Consider the following 20,332-nt stretch of genomic DNA (forward strand, 5'->3'; position numbering starts at 1 on the left):
CAATTTAGCTGCAGCCATATTGTTGGTGGCATTGTCTGTAACAATCTGAACAATATTCTGAGCTCCTACTTGTTCAACACACTTGTCAACATACTCAAAAATAAGTTCAGCTGTATGTGCCTCTTCTGAAGATTCCTTAGACTCTAAAAATGTAGTACCCTCCTTGCAATTAACACACAAATTTAAGATGCTTCTTTTTCTATCACTCCATGCATCTGTCATGATCGAGCATCCATTCTTTGCCCATTCTTCTTCATGTTTCTTCAGCAATTGTTTTGTTCTTTCAACTTCGGCTTTCAATAGTGGCTCCCTAAGTTGATATTGAGTTGGAGGCTTGAATCCTGGTCCAAATTGACCCACTGCCTCCATTAAAGCTATCATTATCAACAGCATTGAATGAGATTCCATTTTCATAAACCCATCTCCCAACATATTGTTGAACTTGTTGAGTTCTCTCTTTGAAAAGAGCCTCATTTATATTTTTTTGCCGAAGCACTTTACTTCCACTAGAGCCTGCATTTTCTGGAGCAATTGCCGATGCATATCTATCCATGGGGCCAAGTGGAAGAGGTTTTTTAACTCCATCCATCCCTTCAATTTCAAGACCTTCTTCTTCATCTACGGAAATAGCCACCTCTGCTCTACAACTTTGTTCTTCCATTATTTTGTTCTTCTTTCTGTTCCTCCCTTCTAAAATAGCCTGTTTGCACTTATTTTTGTCTTCTTCAGATGCTTTTCGACAACCCGATACATTTCCAGGTATATTTCCAATGTGCTCCTTTATCCTATACACTCCTCCTGACATTGCTTTTCCACATAACTTACATTTAATTTTGTCGAGGTTCTTAGGATCAATCAATATTCCAAACTCCCATCCGATGTCATTTGATTTTCTTCTAAGAATTCCAGATTCGGGTTGAGTGACAGATGCTGTCGAAGATGGATTGCTTGCCATTGATAACAGATAATCTGAAGGAAAAAAAATCATATATAACAAGACATAATATGATAATAAAATTTAATTATACTATACCATACAAATATACAATACAAAATAATGAAAATATGAAATATAATATTAAGTCATTAACAAGTCTGAGAATATTTTTTTATATATCTTAATCTAATTAATAAAGTTTATTAGATATTTGTTTAAATAAATTTAATTTTAAATATATTTTATTTTTTATATTATTAAATCTGTTATATACTTATATATAAATTAATAATATTTATTAGAATTTTTAAATTTTTAATTTAATTTTCATATTTTTAAAACTGATTTATATAAATTAATAATATTTATTAGAATTTTTAAAATTTTAATATAATTTTAATAATTAATATTTATAAATCCGATTAATATACATTTATAATATATAAAATTTCTAAATATGATTTATATAAATTAATAATATTTATTAAAAATTTTAAAATTTTAATATGTATAAATCCGATTAATATAAATTTATAATATATAAAATTTATAATTTATAAATAATTAAATATGATTTATTAATTTATTAATATGTATTATATGTTTTTTAATTTTAAATATTTTTATATTTTTAAATCTGATAAAGTGATAAATGGTTATTAGAATTTTATATATAATTTTATATATTTAAATTTGTTTTATATAAATTAATAATATTTATTATAAAAAAGATAAATTTTAAATATATTTAATTGGGATCTTAATTTTATTAGGGTTTATGAACTCAACCTTATTAAAATTATCCCCGTTAGGAGTTAGGAATTGTTTTAATTTATTAAATCTAAAAACAATAAAAAAAAAAAAGAAGCTAAAACCGCGTCTCTTTCGCGAGTCTCGCGACTCGCGCGACGGCGCGGACGGTGGACGACACGGGCTGCCACCGGCGGCTCGCGGGAGGGCTCCGGCGCTGCCGGAAGCTTCGCCGGACGAGTCCGATGCGTCTGGCGTTGCTTCCAGCGGCGCCGGTAGCGTCGCGCGGAAAGCTTTTGGCACAGCCAGAAGCATCGCGACTCTACCGACGTTGCTCGAAGCAACGCCGGACTTTGCCGGACGCGTCCGGCGCGTCCGGCGAAGCTTCCGGCAGCGTCTGACACCTGCGATGCATCCGGTGTTGCCGCGACGAAGATTTGAGAAACGAAAAACGGGCGATGAAACAAAAATGAACGGAAACAAAAACTTACCAGAAGCAACGCGATCAGGGAGCGATCAGGGTTCAGGGAAGACGAACAGTCGGGGCAATGAAACAAACGAACGCCTACAAACGCCTGGCAAATACCTAAAAATCGGATTTATAATGCCTTAAAAAGCTTGGGCCGCCGAGCCCGCCGAAGCCCGCCGAGGACCGCCTAGGCGGCCCAGCCGCCTAGGGCTTCCGCCTCGCTGGTTTCCGGCGCGGCATCCTGTTGCACAGTGCCTAGGCGGCACCTAGGCGGCCGCCTAGGGTGTAATTTTGAACACTGATATTTTGTATATAAATAATATTGGGTAGAAATAAAAAAGGTAAGAAATATTAGATTGATGTTTTTTTTCCTAAAAAATGAAATCGGTGTCTCTCCTAGTATTTTATTCCAAAAATATCATTGAATTCAATATAACTGTAAAAATTACCAAGTAGCTTCTTAAATATTTAAAAGTTATATCTAACTTTTATAACAGGTAAAAGCTGACAGTTAGCTCAATACTAATTCTTAGAGCATCCATAATACTTTTAAACGTGTAAATACGTTAATATTTATTTTTTATTTTTTAATCTATAGCATTTTGAACACGTTAATGTTACCGTTCCAAAAAAATATATCCACCACTACGCTAATACTGGATACCCTTAGTATATTTAATCATGATTAAATTCTTATTAAAATATTATTTTAACTAAATATAATTTAGAAGTAAAATTAAAATGGTATAAATTTGTAGCTTTTACATATTATAAAAATTATCAACTAACTTCTACATATTATAAAAATTACATTTTAATTTCTATACAATCATCAAATAATATTCATTTAAACTATAAGACCTTTCTCGTTAAAATATTAATTTAGTTAAGATATTATTTAGAGAAGTAAAATCAAAATCTAGAGATATTTTAAACTATTTAGGTTAAGTAGAGTGCTCATTTCACTTTAATTGATGGATGTTAATTTTTGCCAAATAATATGTTAAAAAAATAATGGATGTTAATTTTAGTCTTGGTATGTGAATAAAGAAAAATAATTAATTAATATTTAATTAGTCAAATTGAATTGTAATCTACCTGAAGCACCAACGTGGATCAATCAATACAACATTGAGAAACAGAACAAAATGGTTGGCGTAGTTTCATAATCGAGAGGTTTAAGGTTTAATTCATGGAGTATGAGATTAGTATCCTGGTCCTATACTTTCAACTGTAAATCTATATTTACCTTAGAGCCAGTTGATGTCATCGTTTCATTTTTTTTTTTTATTTTTTTTAGAAACAGAACAAAATAAAAAATTTAATATCCTTTTCTAGCTTTAGAAGCACCCCCAACCCAATAATATTAAAATAATTTACTTAGCTACTCACCTAACTTACTTTCTTAAGTATCTAAATTATGTAACTTACTTTTTAAATTAAGCCATGAATATTTTAATTTTTCAAAAATACCCCTCCATTTTACCACCCTCACCACACTCTTATGATTTAGAGAAAAAATTGAAAAGGCCTTCCTTTTTTAATGAATCGTCCCGAAGACACGTACTATGTTAATTTATTATCAAAAGATATCTCATCTTTTATAAAATGATACATCTATTCTCTACTATAAAGTGAAACTCATAGCTACTATATAGTTATAGTAGCTATGATATTTTAGCTATTGCAACTAAGTTACTATACGTTTGTAGCAGCTACGGTAGTTAATGATGTAGAACAACATAGTAAATTTTTGTAGATCATAACTTTTGATTCGGATATTAGAACGAGGTGTTCTTTTTTTTAATCAAAATTAATTCAGAGATCGATATTTGTTATTAAGTGAAATCTGTAATCGCCCAAGTTTTGAATTAAAAAAAATATTGTTTAGGGTCTTTTTGGAGGCTCCGAATATCTTTTTTTTACTATTTTCAATAATTTTCAATTTTTTTTTCATAAACAAATTGAAAGATGTACATCTCAACCTGAGCTCAGATTTGTTTATCATAAATGAATACAAAGATACACATCTCAACCTAGGCTCAGTTTAGTTTATCAGAAATGAAGTCAAAGATGCATACATTAAATTAGTTTCTTAACTCGGAATCTGATTAGTTTATCATAAATGAAGTCAAAGATGTACACATCAGATTAATTTCTCGGCCGAGACTCGGATTAGATTATTATAAACGAATTCAAAGATGCACGCATAGGATTAGTGTCTCGATCCATAACAATCTTAGATTCAAAAAAACATCTTTTTTGAGGGTTACAAAAGAACTTAGTGTTCTTTATTTAAATAAAAAATATGTGGTAGCAAATACGATTTCGTAGTTACTACAACTATTAGCAGCTACAATTTCTTAGCTACAACAACTATTGTAGTTGTAGCTGTAGGTGCAGCGGAGGCCGACAAGAGGGGGGGGTGAATTGCTGCAAACTAAAATAAACTATACCCTCCTCGGATTTCAACTCAGAAAAGCAATAGTAAAATTAAAACAAGCAAAGAAATAGAAATTAAGTAGTAGACAGGATTTAACCTGGTTACAACCAAGTAGGTTGTTAATCCAGGGCAGTAAGAAAAAGCTCAGTAAAAAAAATCTCCTTTGCTGAAGGCGGAGAAGCCTTTTACACTTTGGAAGCTTAGAACTATTGCTAGGAAATAGTATACAGTTGATTGCTTGAGTTGTTGTTACTTTCCTAGCTCCAGGATCCTTTATATAGGTCCTAGAAATCTTATCCCGAGAGTCTAAGGCACCTCCAACAAGGTTCAAGGCGCCTCCAGCTCGGTCAGCGGATAAAACTTTATCCGCAGCGCAAACGGTCAAACTGACCTGGCTCAAGACGCCTTAAACAAGCCTTTCAAGGCGCCTTCAATGTTGAAGGCGCCTTGGATATGTTTAAGGCGCCTTCAATATGTTTAAGGCGCCTTCAATGTTCCTGCTACAGTAATTTCTGCTACAGTAATTTCAGCATCTTTTGTCTCCTTTTCTTCTTCGCTTTGACTTCCGAAGCTCCGTTCTTTTGGATGATTGCGGCCAACCGAAATAGGGCTCACCCGAACCCAATTCCCGGCCTTCTCTTTGAGCAGGCTTCCGTCCGACTTCTCGTCCCTCAAACGCCGCGCACGTTCTTCTCGCTCCACCGGAGTACTCTTCCGCAGCTCTCTCGTCCTTCGGACGCACCGAGCCTGTCGGCTCCCTTCCCGTGCCGTCCTTCTCACTAGCTGCGTCTTCCGCTCGACTTCCTGCGCTCCTAAACTCTTACACACTCAGACACAGGGACCAAACACAAAGCAATACCTAACCAACTTGGTTGATCACATCAAAACTACCACGGGGTCCAACAATCTCCCCCTTTTTGATGTGCATCAACCCAAGTTCAAGTTAGGTTTAAAATAGACATAAATAGTAATTTTAAAGGAAATTACTAAACTAACATAATTAAGCATAAATTTGTAATAAATAAAATTGCAACACACTTTAGTAAAAAATATTAAAAAATTTTAATTTTTAATTTTCCTAACTCCCCCTAAACTTGTACCTTTCTCTCCCCCTTTGACCACAAAAAAAATGGGGTACCAATAAGAGAATATTAAGCAAATTATTAAGGTAGAAAAAATTCTGAGCAAAAATAAATTTTTAGTAAAAATTTCTAAGTTAAATTGAATTTTCAGAAAAATTTTCTAAGCAAAAATGAATTTTTAGAATTTTACAAAAAAAATTTCTAAGTTAAAATAATTTTTTTTTAAAAAAATTCTAAGTCAATTAATTAAAAAAAATTCTAAGTAAACTAAATTTTTGAATGTTCCCCCAAAAAAAATTTCTAAGTCAAAAGAAGTTATTTAGAATTTTTCTAGGAAAAAAATTTCTAACTAAAATGAAAAAGAAATTTTTAAGTTAGAATTTTCAAGAAGAATTTCTAAGTAAAAGAAATTTTTGTTTATTTTAAAAAAAATATTTGATAAACTTTCAAAGCATTATTTAATTTTTGATTTTAATATTTTTTCAAAAAGTTAATTAAACATTTTATTTCAATATTTCAGCTTCCAGGTCGTGGCGAAGCACTAGGCCTTCTTGGTTATTGGAGCAACAACCACTTCCTTAGACAAACCTTACATAAAGAATTTCAATGTTTAATTTTCTCACTTTAAAGCTTTTAACTTAAAAGAAATTAATTTAGCACAGATTTTGGAACCCAATAGAGGTTCCTTCCTATTGGATTAATCAGATATTTAGGGGGCATATAAATTTTGGGCACTTTTCTAAGTTGACCCTGATGGTTTCTAATGTACCAGTTCAATTTTCCATAAGTTCTTAATTTTGAGTTTGGAAATTTATTTAAGCATGCATCATTTTTCAATTTTTCAATATCATTTTTTAATTTTGTATTTTCTAATTTCAAAATTTCATTTTCCTTTTCAAATTTATCTAACTCTTTAGAAAGTGCTTTTATAAATTTGAAGGACTGAGTCGGAGTTAGATTGCGTACCTTACTTACCTAATCTGGTGACGCTCCCCCTTCACTGCTGTTTTTTTCTTCTGATATTCCTCCGCCTTCATCGATGCTCATCTCTATGCTTGAGTCTTCTTCCGGCTGATGGTTCGCCATTAGCGCTAACCCCGAGAATTCTTCGATGTCTGACTCAGAGGATGACGAATCTGACCAGGTAGCCTTCAGGTTCTTGTGCTTGGAGGGTTCTGGTTTATTGTATTTTGACTTTTCCCTTTCTTTCTCCTTTCTCTTTAGCTTTGGGCAGTCATCTTTGATGTGCCCCTCTTCGTTGCAGTTGTAGCAACGAACCGTCCTCTTCTTTCGATGATGCCTCTGCGATTTAAATTTATTAGTACTGAAAAACTTATTGAAGCGTCTTACCAGTAGTGCCGCTTCGGATTCATCGACTGAGGCTTCGGAGTCAGAACTGTTTACTTTTGCCTTTAGGGCAATGTTCTGATTGATTTTCTCTACTCCAGTAGGCTCTGCAACTCGAGATTCGTGAAGTTCAAAAGTCGAAAACAATTGTTCTAAAGTACTTACCTCGAAATCCTTAGAGATGTAGTACGCATCTACTAAGGAAGCCCAATCGGGAGTTCTCGGGAAGGCGTTGAGCGCGTATAGGATAGAGTCCCGATTCGTTACATTTTCTTCAAGATTGGTTAGTTGCGTGATCAGCTCTTTGATCCTTGCTTGGAGCTGCGCTACCTTCTCGCCTTGGTTCATCCGGAGGTTCGTCAACTGGTTCCGGAGGATGTCGCGCCTCGCTAGTTTCACTTCGGAGGTACCTTCGTGAAGCTCCAGGAATTTTTCCCAGAGATCTTTCGCGGAGTCGTAGCTTCCGATCCGATTTACCTCCTGAGGCGGTAGAACACTGAGTAGGTGGAACTCAGCCTTTCCGTTGGCGACGAAATCTGCTTGCTCCTTTTTCGTCCAGGTATTTTCCTCCTTATATTTCGGAACTGCATAGCCATATTTCATTATTAAAAGAATGTCAAATTTGCTTTTTAAAAATACCTCCATTTTGCGCTTCCATGTGGCGAAGTCTCCGTCGAACTTTGGGGGATGTATATTCGCTCCGGCCATCGTCTTGATCGTAGTGTTTCAGTTGGCGGTTAGTCCTTTTGAGGCGATAAGACTCTGATACCAATTGTAGGTGCAGCGGAGGCCGGCAAGAGGGGGGGGGGTGAATTGCTGCAAACTAAAATAAACTATACCCTCCTCAGATTTCAACTCAGAAAAGTAATAGTAAAATTAAAACAAGCAAAGAAATAGAAATTAAGCAGTAGACATGATTTAACCTGGTTACAACCAAGTAGGTTGTTAATCCAGGGCAGTAAGAAAAAGCTCAGTAGAAAAAATCTCCTTTGCTGAAGGCGGAGAAGCCTTTTACACTTTGGAAGCTTAGAACTATTGCTAGGAAAGAGTATACAGTTGATTGCTTGAGTTGTTGTTACTTTCCTAGCTCCAGGGGCCTTTATATAGGTCTTGGAAATCTTATCCCAAGAGTCCAAGGCGCTTCCAACAAGGTTCAAGGCGCCTCCAGCTCGGTCAACGGATAAAACTTTATCCACAGCGCAAACGGTCAAACTGACCTGGCTCAAGGCGCCTTAAACAAGCCTTTCAAGGCTCCTTCAATGTTGAAGGCGCCTTGAATATGTTTAAGGCGCCTTCAATATGTTTAAGGCGCCTTCAAGGTTCCTTCTACAGTAATTTCTGCTACAGTAATTTCAGCCTCTTTTGTCTCATTTTCTTCTTCGATTTGGCTTCCGAAATTCTGTTCTTTTGGGTGATTGCGGCCAACCGAAATAGGGCTCATCCGAACCCAATTCTCGGCCTTCTCCTCAAGCAGACTTCCGTCAGGCTTCTCGTCCCTCAAACGCCGCGCACGTTCTTCTCGCTCCACCGGAGTACTCTTCCGCAGCTCTCTCATCCTTCGGACGCACCAAGCCCGTCGACTCCCTTCCCGTGTCGTCCTTCTCGCTAGTTGCGTCTTCCGCTCGACTTTCTGCGCTCCTAAGCTCCTGCACACTCAGACACAGGGATCAAACACAAAGCAGGACCTAACCAACTTGGTTGATCACATCAAAACTACCACGGGGTCCAACAGTAGCAGTTATAATTGAGTTGTAACAGTTATAACTGCATAGCTGCTAGTTGTAGTAGCTATGAAACAGTAACAATTGTAGCAGCTACAATGACATAACTACTACAACGTGATCCTGAATCAAGATTTAGGTGGGAGTGTGTGTGTCAGATGCATGCATGTGTCAAAAGAAATTACTATACCGATAGGTAGAAGAGTAATGTGCGAGGGGGTGAGACACCCTTTTGATAATAAATCAAAATAGGGGGTCCCTTTAACAAGAATTCGTTAAAAAGGGGTGCCCTTTTGATTTTTACCCTATGATTTAAGTAAGCTACCAACTCCCATGGGCACGGTGCAATGGTAAGGCATTTTGCGAATTCACATAGTACCATGGTTTAAAATTCAACTGGGACAAGAGTAGACTTTATTAGTTTATAAATGAACTGAATATTCGTGAACAAGTTCGGTGTTCTATTTGGTAAGAGCTTGTTTATGTCCATTCAATACACACAAGATCGATTAAATAAACAAGTTTGAAAAACTCATTAAACTAAATTAAAAAGTTGAACACATATGTATTCAGCTCGTTAGTTCATGAACAATGTTCATGAATAACGTTCATGAGCAATGTTCATGAATATTAAAATTCATGAATCATTTTCATTAATTAAACTCTTATCAATATGCCAAATAAATAAATTAATTAAAATAAACAAACAAGTTTGAATTATGAAGTTCAATAATCAATCAAACAAACAAAAGTTTTAAACAATCAAATAAATTTGAATTGAACGCTTGATAATATCTAAATGAACCAAGTTTAAGCCAAGCTTGAATTGAAAGTTCGATGTCCCCGGGGCCATGGTACCGTGGTAGGACATCCAGGTTGTCTTCCAGGCACCCGCGGTTCGAACCCCAACTACGGCGTATTTGCAGGAATTTTTCCTCCAAATGGGGGGCGTAAACAAAGGATGCTGGGTTTCTGAGTTGGCCGCCGTGTGCGCTTCTGATTTACCTTGGTGGCCGGTGGGAAACTTCCTTCGGACCGGGCCGGTCACCCCAGAGATAGTCAATGAGCCTAACTGGAATTATCAATTGAATTGAAAGTTCGATAACATCTAAACAAATCAAGCTCAAGCTAAGTCAAGCTTATTAAAATAAACCAAGTCAAGCTTGAATAATCATTTCAAATGCTTGATTCATTTTAAGCTCGATTTGACTTAACTCGATTACCTTGTCAAACAAGTTTGAATATTCCAAACTTTGACTTGACTTGATTTGACTTGACTTGTTTACAGTGAATTTTCAACTATGGAAATTGACTGTGAGGCGAATTGTTGCAAACACTTTTGGATTTACTTAGTGGGTGAGCCAAGAGATGGCCGACCGCAAAAGTGGTCATTCTACCACTTGGCCGCAATTGTATGATAGCTTGATTGTGATTTTACGACCAAGCTTGATCGTAATTCTACTATCATGGTGGTAAAAAGATGAATACACTCGCCCCCAACGTCTCCGTCGATCCGTCCCAGGATCAACACGGAAAAGGTAAATCACGAAGGATTATTAATAATTTTACCATCATGCCATCATTTCACGGTTAAATAATCACTCGATCTACTTAGTTGTAACTTCATAGCTACCCTATAAGTTTGGTCTAGATTTCACGACCACCTTAGTCACTATTCAAGCGGGCGCTAGTCAAACAAAATTTGGTAATTTAAAAATAAAATGTACAAGTTGCATATTTGTAAAACTTATGTGGATTGCTATCAATAAAAGGATGGGAACGCTTTAGTTAAATATAAACATGCATGGCTTGCATTCTATTTTTGTGTAGAATGACACGCATATTTTTGAAAAGATCCACTTAGATACGCAATGAATATAAGATAGATTTTATAGATTAAGAGTAGTGGAGAAAAAACAGTTGGGAAAGGGGTATGTCCTTATGCCTTCGTAGTGCACATTAATTAGCTTCGAGGTACATCCACCACCTTGCTTTTCTCCTTAGTCTGTCTTTCTTGTCTCTGACATTGATTATTTTCTTGTTCCAGCCCAACCAAGAGCTTGCTATCCAAATTATTATTATTTCTCAACTTAGCATTATCCTACTTTTCAAACTAATTAATTTTTGAGATGATCAATCTAATTCTACATAAATTTTCTATCAATAAATTTGAAAGTACTCGTAGCAAGCGGCCCGGCTATACAACATCCTAGATTTGTCATTTTATTGGAGAAAAATATTCTACAGTACACCATAATTGAAAATTAAACTGTGAATATTTGAAAGACTGCATAAGTGCCCTACAGTTGTAGTGTAACCTGGGGGCTAGCTGTTAGCAATATAGATACATCAAATCAAACTAAAGGATATATATATCAAAGATCTAGTTATCATCATCCATATACATTGGATAGAAAATCAAATACAATGGCATAATGAATGGTCTAACCGAATTCATCGCATTAGACATTGATCTTACTTATCATCAGAGTTCCTACAAGTATGAAATGATCTTTTACAGGAATGGGTGGCGATCCATAGTCCGTTTTAATGGGGAAGGGAGGAGGAAGAAGCTCTCTCTTAAATGCCAAGGTTCAAGATTATGCCCTAATTGGGAGCTTCTTCCCTTATATACTGGGCCTTTAGGGATCATCGATGATACGGGTTATATTAGATGGGTCGAGCAAGTAAAGGAGAAATTTAAGTCCAGAAAAATAGGAGAGGTATAATCATCGGTCGAACAAAGGCCGAATGATTGCCTCTGTGTCCATGTATGCTCGGCCGGGCGAAACCCGCCCGAGCATAAAGGCATTTAGCTTTATATAATATTCTCAGTATATTACCAGCCGACTGAACCCCGAGTGAGCGCCCCAGCGCTCATATAGGCTCGACAGGGCAAAGCCCGTACGAGCATAAAGACATTTAGCCTTATATAATATTATATTCTCATTATATTATCGACCGACCGGAGGTCGAGTGAGCGGCCCAACGCTTATATAGGCTCGGCCGAGCAAAACTCGCCCGAGCATAAATGCATTTAGCCTTATATAATATTCTCATATACCGGCCGACCGAAAGCTAAGTGAGCGCCCCAGCGCTCATATAGGCTTGGCTAGGCAAAGCCCGCCCGAACATAAAGACATTTAGCCTTATATAATATTCTCAATATATTATCGACCGACCAAAGGTCCAGTGAGCACCCCAGCGCTCATATAGGCTCGGTCGGGCAAAGCTCGCCCAAGTATAAAGGCATTTAGCCTTATATACTATTCTCAGTATATTACTGGCCGAGCGAGCACCCCAGTGCTCATATAGGCTCGGTCGGGCAAAGTCCGCCCGAGCATAAAGACATTTAACCTTATATAATATTCACAGCATATGACCGACCGACCGCAAGCCAAGAAAGCGCCCACGTGCTCATATATGCTCGACCGAGTAAAGCCCGCCCGAGCGTAGAAACATATTTAAACCTTCTATATAATTCTCAACATATAACCGGTCGATCGCAGGCCAATTGAGCACCCCAGCGCTCATATATGCTCGATCGGGCAAAGCTGATCCTGTCCGAAAGCTGAATCAACGGACGCTGGGCACGTGGTGCTCTCCTTGTCGCTGACATGGATCTTCGGCCGGTCGGACGGCGCTCCGGCGAACCTGCAAAGAAGTCGGGCCGGGAAGGGGTTCCCGGCGACGACCCTCCGACGCTCAAGTCAGGCAAGACTCAACAAGAAAGTGGCTCCAAGAATCGCTGAATGCGTACCTCCGTCGAAGGATGAGAGTCTTTATATAGGGCTGTGGAGAAGCGGGTGCACACATACCGAGGTGTACACGTGTCCTTCGCCCATACCCAAGTAAAGGCCTGCAGTGAGCTTACCTGACCCCATACTGCTACAGTCCAAGCACGTCTTCGATGGGACAGCGGAACCCCTGGTCGTAAGATTTGGAGTATGGCCGAATTATAGAGCATGCCAGCTGTCAGAAGATGTCCCTTGTCCTTTTCTCCTTACTCCCTTCCGGGCGTCCGACCGGCCAGCATTCGCCTTACGTCCGGCCGGTCATATATAGTGGTCTACTTGGGAGATTCTTGATAACGTGTTCTGTGGAGACTGTCAGCAGTATGCTACCTTACGTCTTTGGCCGAGCGTGACATCCGCCCGACCCTGCGATCCTATTCAATGAGCGTCGGAACCCCGACTCCTGCCGGGGCGCCTTTTGTCGTCAGACACTGGTCGACCGGCCGGGCGGTCGGTCCACCCTTCTCCGGTCTGCCACCTGGCCTTTTGACTTCCACATGACGTTGACTCCCCAGAACGGGGGTCCCCTGTCCTTACCGCCGGATCACTTGCCTCCCCTTCAAGTCTAATCGAAGGAGGAGATTAGTCCGACTGACTGGACTGCTAGCCTAGCCGGGCGACGCCTTCAGGCACACCTCTTCCACTCGGCTTTCCGCAGGGATGGCCGTAAGGTTAGTCAACAGCAACCTTCCTTAAATCTTCTTGTAATCTGCGCCAATCTTCGACATTAAGGCTGAGCATGCGCTCATTAAATGCCTCGAATGGCTGAATGCCACGTGGCGCACTGTCATCATCGTACGGCGGTGCGCTTTGATTCCTGTGACCTGGATCCAACGGTGGAGGCCGCTCGGCCTCCGCCATATAAAATCTTTGCTCTCCCTTATTCCCCTCATTTGCTTTCACGACTCCTACCTTCGTCCCTGGTGTTTCGGTGCTCCGGCGATTCCCTTCCGGTTCTCCGACGCCTCTTCCTTGATCCTTTTCCTCGCAGTAAGGCTCTGTATCTTTTCTTCCTTGTTTCCGGTGTTTGCTCCGCATTTCTTTCCCCAGTTTCAATCCTTGGGGCCTCTTTTCGCTTGATGTCGTCTTTCTTCTGCCTTTTTGCCTTTTTGATTCCTTCCGATCGGACTATGGCTAGTTCTTCTCATCCTGAAGACCAATCCTTTGGTCCATGGTACACTACCATGCAGTCACGATTCGATCGGCGTGACTTTGATGTTCTGACCGATAATTTTGACATCCCTGGTGATTTTGAACTTCTTTTAGCCGGTCCCTCCGCTCGGCCACACAGGTCGCCGACGAAGCTTTCTGTGTCTTCCGCGATCAGTTTACTGCCGGTCTGCGTTTCCCTGTACATCCCTTCATCGTAGATGTTTGCAACTTTTTTGGTGTTCCGCTCGGTAGTCTGGTACCCAACACCTTTCGCCTTCTCTGTGGTGTTGTTGTTTTGTTCAAAATCCACAACATCCCCCTCCGACCGGAGGTTTTTTATTATTTCTATTACCCCAAGCAATCCGAGCCGGGCACCTTCTTGTTCCAAGCTCGGCCCGGCTTAATCTTCTTTAACAAACTACCTTCTTCCAATAAACATTGGAAGGAGTATTTTTTCTATATTTGTATGCCCGATCAGGCCAACTTCTCGACCAAGTGGCAGGTCAACCTACCCCCCACTCCCGAGCTGAAGAAATTCAAGACCCGACCAGACTACCTCCACGCAGCAAATATGCTAGCCGGTCTGCGACTCGACATCAATAAGCTTCTTCACGAAGGAGTGATGTACATCTTCGGCCTGAGTCCCATACGGACTCCTCTTCCGAGCAGCTTCGGTAAGAATTTTACTTGGGCATTTGCTTTGATTGCTAACTGATTTCTCTTCTTTCCTTTGCAGCGGACATTGTCATGGAGTCGGTAATGGCCGACATTCTGAAGAGAAAGGCGGCGACGCTCGAAGCCGCGGCAGCCAAAGAAATGGAGACGCTCGGGATTCAGCCGGTCGGCTCACATGAAGAAGAGAGCGGGACACATGCCGGGGAGTCGGCCGCTCAGGCTTCTCTCCCAGAGCCAGCGGCTGGAGCAACCATCAGCCAAGAGCCTTCCGCTCGGGGTGACGGCTCAGCTCCGGAAGAAGAGCAGCCTCTTCCGAAAAGGCGCCGAGTGGAGACCCCCGTCCGATCAGCCACGTCTGCGGTTCAACCGTCCGCCCGTGCTCGCGGAAAAGCTCCAAAGGTTGAAGCTATTTCGTCCGATTGGACTCCTTTGGAATGGGACGAGCCGGAGGCCCCTATTGAGGCTGTTCCGGTCAGCACCCTTCCGCCCCCTCAACCAGTCAGGCGTTCAACCATCCACTCTCAGTTTTTAGCGTCGGCCTCTGATCCTCTTCCGGATGCCGGTCGGACGACTCCAGGTCATGACCGCACCATACGAGTCACTCTTCATCTTCCAACTGAAGAACTGCTGCCAGAGGTCGACCAACCGACAACACCCGAGCATACCATCACTTTGAAGGGCCCACTAGCTGAGATGTGGCCTGACGCTCGGGCACGCGTCGCACTCATCCCCCTCCAAAATTTGGCCAATAGCCATATGCAGCAGGCCACGGGGGTAAGTTTATTTTCTCTCCCGTGTTTTGTGTGCATTCCTTCCGATCGGCCAATAACAACTTCTTATTTCTTTTGTCAGAGATGGGTGGAGGAGATTGCTGTCTCCAACCGCCTGGCCTTAGTAGATGAAGAACTAAGGCAACTGAAGGCGCCCGTCGGTCCGTCCGGCTCTAAAGGCCCCTCCTATTCTGAGCTGCAAAAGGAGCTGAAGAAAGCTCAAAATTTGTTGGCGGCCGAGCAGAAAAAGACGGCCGATCAAGCTCATTCCTTGGCCGAGTCCGAGCGACAAGTCAAGTCGCTCGACACGAAAATAACCTTGGCCACCACTCGAAAGAACACGGCCATTTCCAACTTGGAGAAGAAGAACGTGGAGGCTCGAGGCCTGGAGCAAAAGGTAAAGGAGCTGATGGAGCAGCTCGATAGAGAGAAGGCGGGCCACTCGGCCGACGCAGACAAGCAGAAGGAAGAGCTTCAAAATACCAAGGAGGCTCTCACCGCCTCTCAGGCGGCCTTCAAAGAGTATCAAGAGGCCGAGCCGAGCCGGGTCGCCGCCCTAAGACAGAACTACATCCGCTCGCCCGAATTCTCAGAGAAAGTCTGCGAGCGGATGTACACGACCTTCGACCTGGCTATGGCCGCCACCATCACGTATCTAAAGTCTAAGGATCTTCTTCCAGACTCCACCACTATCCCGGCCGACGATCAAGTGGCGCTCCTAGACAACATTCCCAAGGATCTTTACGATTATATAGAGTAGATATTTTTATATGTAACTCGGCCGCTCGGCCAAAAATGATCCTTTTTTTGTACTTAGGCCGCTCGGCCTAAAGTTTTATTTTTAATGCAAGGCTTTCCTTTCGCGTACTTTGTCCTTTTGCTAGTCAATGTGTGTGTTGTCCGCTCGTCTATTATCACACCTCTAGTATCCGAAAAGGATTTTTACGAAGTATTTGTCGTGACCCTCCCGCTCGGCTAAATATGTAATACTCCGGATATGTAACATTCCGCTTTGATAGCAGAGCTCATTCGCTAGATGCTGATGTAGTACCTTTAGGTACTGAGCCGAGCGGAACGCAGAGACGGTCGAACAATATTGACGACGAGTTCCTTGGACACTCGCATCCTTTTTATTGCCCTCATCCGCTCGGAGGGTTTATAGACGCCGGCTCATCTCTCGATTTTTAATGTCGGAGCTCGACGGTCCTCCGCTCGGAGGGTTTATAGACGCCGGCTCGTCTCTCGATTTTTAACGTCGGAGCTCGACGGTCTTCCGCTCGGATGGTTTATAGACGCCGGCTCGTCTCTCGATATTTAACGTTGGAGCTCGATGGTCTTCCGCTCGGATGGTTTATAGACGCCGGCTCGTCTCTCGATATTTAACGTCGGAGCTCGACGGTCTTCCGCTCGGAGGGTTTATAGACGCCGGCTTGTCTCTCGATATTTAACGTCGGAGCTCGACGGTCTTCTGCTCGGAGGGTTTATAGACGCCGGCTCGTCTCTCGATATTTAACGTCGGAGCTCGACGGTCTTCCGCTCGGATGGTTTATAGACGCCGGCTCGTCTCTCGATATTTAACGTCGGAGCTCGACGGTCTTCCGCTCGGAGGGTTTATAGACGCCGGCTCGTCTCTCGATATTTAACGTCGGAGCTCGACGGTCTTCCGCTCGGATGGTTTATAGACGCCGGCTCGTCTCTCGATATTTAACGTCGGAGCTCGACGGTCTGCAAGGCTAACTTTAACCCTGCCGTTCGGCAAAACCATGCGCCATCCTTAATTGTTTTTTGCTTCCTGCATTACAGTTACATAGGTGACCAAAGTACATGAGAAATTACATTAGCGCACCTCTCATCCTGCTTGATACGGCTGGAGATGATTGGCGCTCCATGGTCGATCTAGCTGCCGCCCGTCTGCGTCCTCCAAATAATAAGCACTCGAACGGAGCTTTTCTATGATTTTGAAGGGGCCCGCCCAAGGAGCTTCCAGCTTGCCAACGTCGTCGACCGACTTTACTTTCTTCCAGACAAGATCGCCGACCTGGAATGATCTGGGGATTACGCGCCGGTTGTAGTTTTGCTTCATCCGTTGACGGTACGCCAGTAGCCGGACGGACGCCTTGGCTCGCTCCTCATCAACCAAATCCAGCTCCATGTTCCTCTGCTCGGCGTTGCCCTCATCATAATTCTGGATCCGGACGGACTTGACACCAACTTCGACAGGAATCACCGCTTCACGGCCGTATACCAGATGGAAAGGCGTGACGCCCGTTCCTTCCTTTGGGGTCGTTCGGATAGCCCATAGGACGCCCGGCACTTCATCTACCCAACTTCCCCCCAAATGGTCGAGCCGAGCACGCAGAATGCGAAGAATTTCCCGATTGGTTACTTCAGCTTGACCATTGCTTTGGGGGTATGCTACGGACGTGAAGTGTTGCTCAATGCCATAACTTTTACACCAATCCTTGAGCAACTTTCCAGTGAATTGCCGTCCGTTGTCGGAAACCAGTCGGCGAGGGATGCCGAACCGACAGATGATGTGCTGCCAAATAAACTTCTTGACTATCTGTTCGGTGATCTTGGCTAGCGGCTCAGCCTCCCCCCACTTGGAAAAATAATCGACCGCTACTAATAGAAATTTCCGCTGCCCAGTTGCCATGGGAAATGGACCCACAATGTCCATTCCCCATTGGTCGAACGGACAGGACACAGTAGCTGCTCTCATTTCTTCCGCCGGTCGGTGTGAGAAGTTATGATACCTTTGACAAGAAAGGCACGTCGACACGGTTCGAGCGGCGTCTGCTTGTAAGGTTGGCCAGAAGTATCCGGCCAGCAGGATCTTCTTAGCCAGCGATCGTCCACCCGGATGCCCTCCGCATGATCCTTGGTGCACTTCTTGAAGGATGTACGCCGCGTCTTCCGAACTGACGCATTTCAAAAGTGGGCGGGAGAAAGCCTTCTTGTAGAGTTGATCACCGATGAGTGTGAACCGGCCGGCTCTTCTCCTCATAAGCTGGGCTTCATCCCGCTCGGCAGGGGTATCTCCCGAACGGAGAAACTCCATGATGGGTGTCCTCCAGTCGCTCGGAAACGTGAGGCCCTCCATCTGGTCGACGTGCGCCACCAAAGATACTTGTTCAATTGGCTGCTGGATGGCGACCGGCGTTATCGAACTTGCGAGTTTGGCCAATTCATCGGCCGCTTGGTTTTCCGCCCGAGGTATCTTCTGGACAATAACTTCTCTGAAATTGGCTTTAAGCTTCTCAAAGGCCTCCGCATAAAGTTTGAGCCGGTCGTTGTTAATTTCAAAGGTGCCCGAGAGCTGCTGAGCAGCCAGCTGCGAATCCGAATGGAGCGTTACCCGACCAGCTCCAACATGCCGAGCTGCCTGCAAGCCGGCTATGAGGGCTTCATACTCCGCTTCATTGTTTGTAGCTCTATAATCCAGCCGGACGGATAAGTGCATCTTTTCTTCTTGGGGAGAGAGCAGCAGTACTCCAACCCCGCTTCCGAGCCGAGTGGATGATCCGTCCACAAATATTTTCCAAATAGCTTCTGGCTCTGACTTCTGCACCTCAGTCACAAAATCTGCTAAGGACTGCGCTTTAATTGCCGAGCGGGGTTGATATTGAATGTCGAATTCACTCAATTCTATTGTCCACTTAATAAGCCGTCCGGACACTTCTGAATTCAGTAATACTCGTCTGAGCGGGCTATTAGTTTTGACAATAATGGTATGCGCCAGGAAGTATGGACGAAGGCGCCGAGCGGCGAGGACCAGAGCGAAAGCCAACTTCTCGAGCCCGGTGTAGCGAGTTTCAGCATCTTTTAAAATATGGCTCAGAAAATATACAGACTCTTCTCCGCTCGCCCTTACTAGTGCCGAGCCGACTGCTTGCTCGGTTGAAGATAAGTAGATACAAAGCGGCTCTCCCGTAGCTGGCTTGGCTAGTACCGGGAGAGAGTTCAAATATGTCTTCAGATCTTCGAAAGCCCGATCACATTCTTCGTCCCATTGAAACTTAGCAACTTTGCGCAAGATTTTGAAGAAAGGTAGGCTCCGGTCGGCGGTTTTAGAGATGAACCTAGACAGAGCAATTATCCGACCGGTCAAGCACTGCACTTCCCTCAGATTTCTGGGAGGCAGCATTTCTTGTAGAGCTTTCACCTTGCTAGGATTTGCTTCGATACCCCGCTCGGTCACTATGTAACCCAAGAAACGCCCTCCTTTTGTTCCGAACAGGCACTTCTGTGGGTTTAACTTGACTCCATATTTTCGTAGCGTTCGGAAAGTCTCTTCCATGTCTTCAAAGAGATCGGTCGCTCGGACGGATTTGATGAGAATGTCGTCCACGTATACTTCCATATTTCGCCCGATCTGCTCTTTGAACACTTTGTTCATCAATCGCTGATAAGTGACTCCCGCGTTCTTCAGCCCGAACGACATCACATTATAGCAATAGGTGTCGTCGGCTGTACCGAAGCTGACTTTTTCTTGATCTTCTTGGGCGAGCGGCACTTGATGATAACCTTGGTAAGCGTCGAGCATACATATCAGCTCGCAACCGGCCGTCGAGTCCACCAGTTGATCGATCCGTGGCATAGGATAAAAGTCTTTCGGGCAAGCTTTGTTGAGATCCCGAATATCTATGCATACTCTCCACTTGTTGCCCGGCTTGGATACTAATACTACGTTCGCCAGCCAGCTCAGGAACTGTACCTCGCGTATATGGCCGGCCTCCAGAAGCTTCTCAACCTCTGCCCGGATGATGGCATTCTGCTCGGAGCTGAAATCCCTTTTTCTCTGCTTCACCGGCCGAGCGTTCGGTCGGACGTGTAGCTCATGCTGCGCTATGCTCGGCGAAATTCCGGGCAGCTCATGCGTCGACCAGACGAATACATCACAGTTTTTCTAGAGGCATTTGATCACTTCCTATTTCTGGCTCGCCTCCAGGTCGGACGCAATGAAGGTCGTGGCCTCCGATCGGGTCGGGTGAATATGCACTTCCTCTTTTTCTTCATAAATCAAAGAGGGTGGTTTTTCAGTGATAGCGTTTACCTCGATCCGGGGTGTCTTCCGAGCGGAATTGGCTTCTGCTCGGACCATCTCGACGTAGCATCGCCGAGCTGCTAGTTGATCTCGTCGTACTTCTCCCACTTTGTCTTCAACTGGAAACTTGATTTTCTGGTGGAAG

The sequence above is a fragment of the Zingiber officinale genome, chromosome 3B (assembly GCF_018446385.1).
Source record: "Zingiber officinale cultivar Zhangliang chromosome 3B, Zo_v1.1, whole genome shotgun sequence".
In the NCBI taxonomy this organism is placed as follows: Eukaryota; Viridiplantae; Streptophyta; class Magnoliopsida; order Zingiberales; family Zingiberaceae; genus Zingiber; species Zingiber officinale.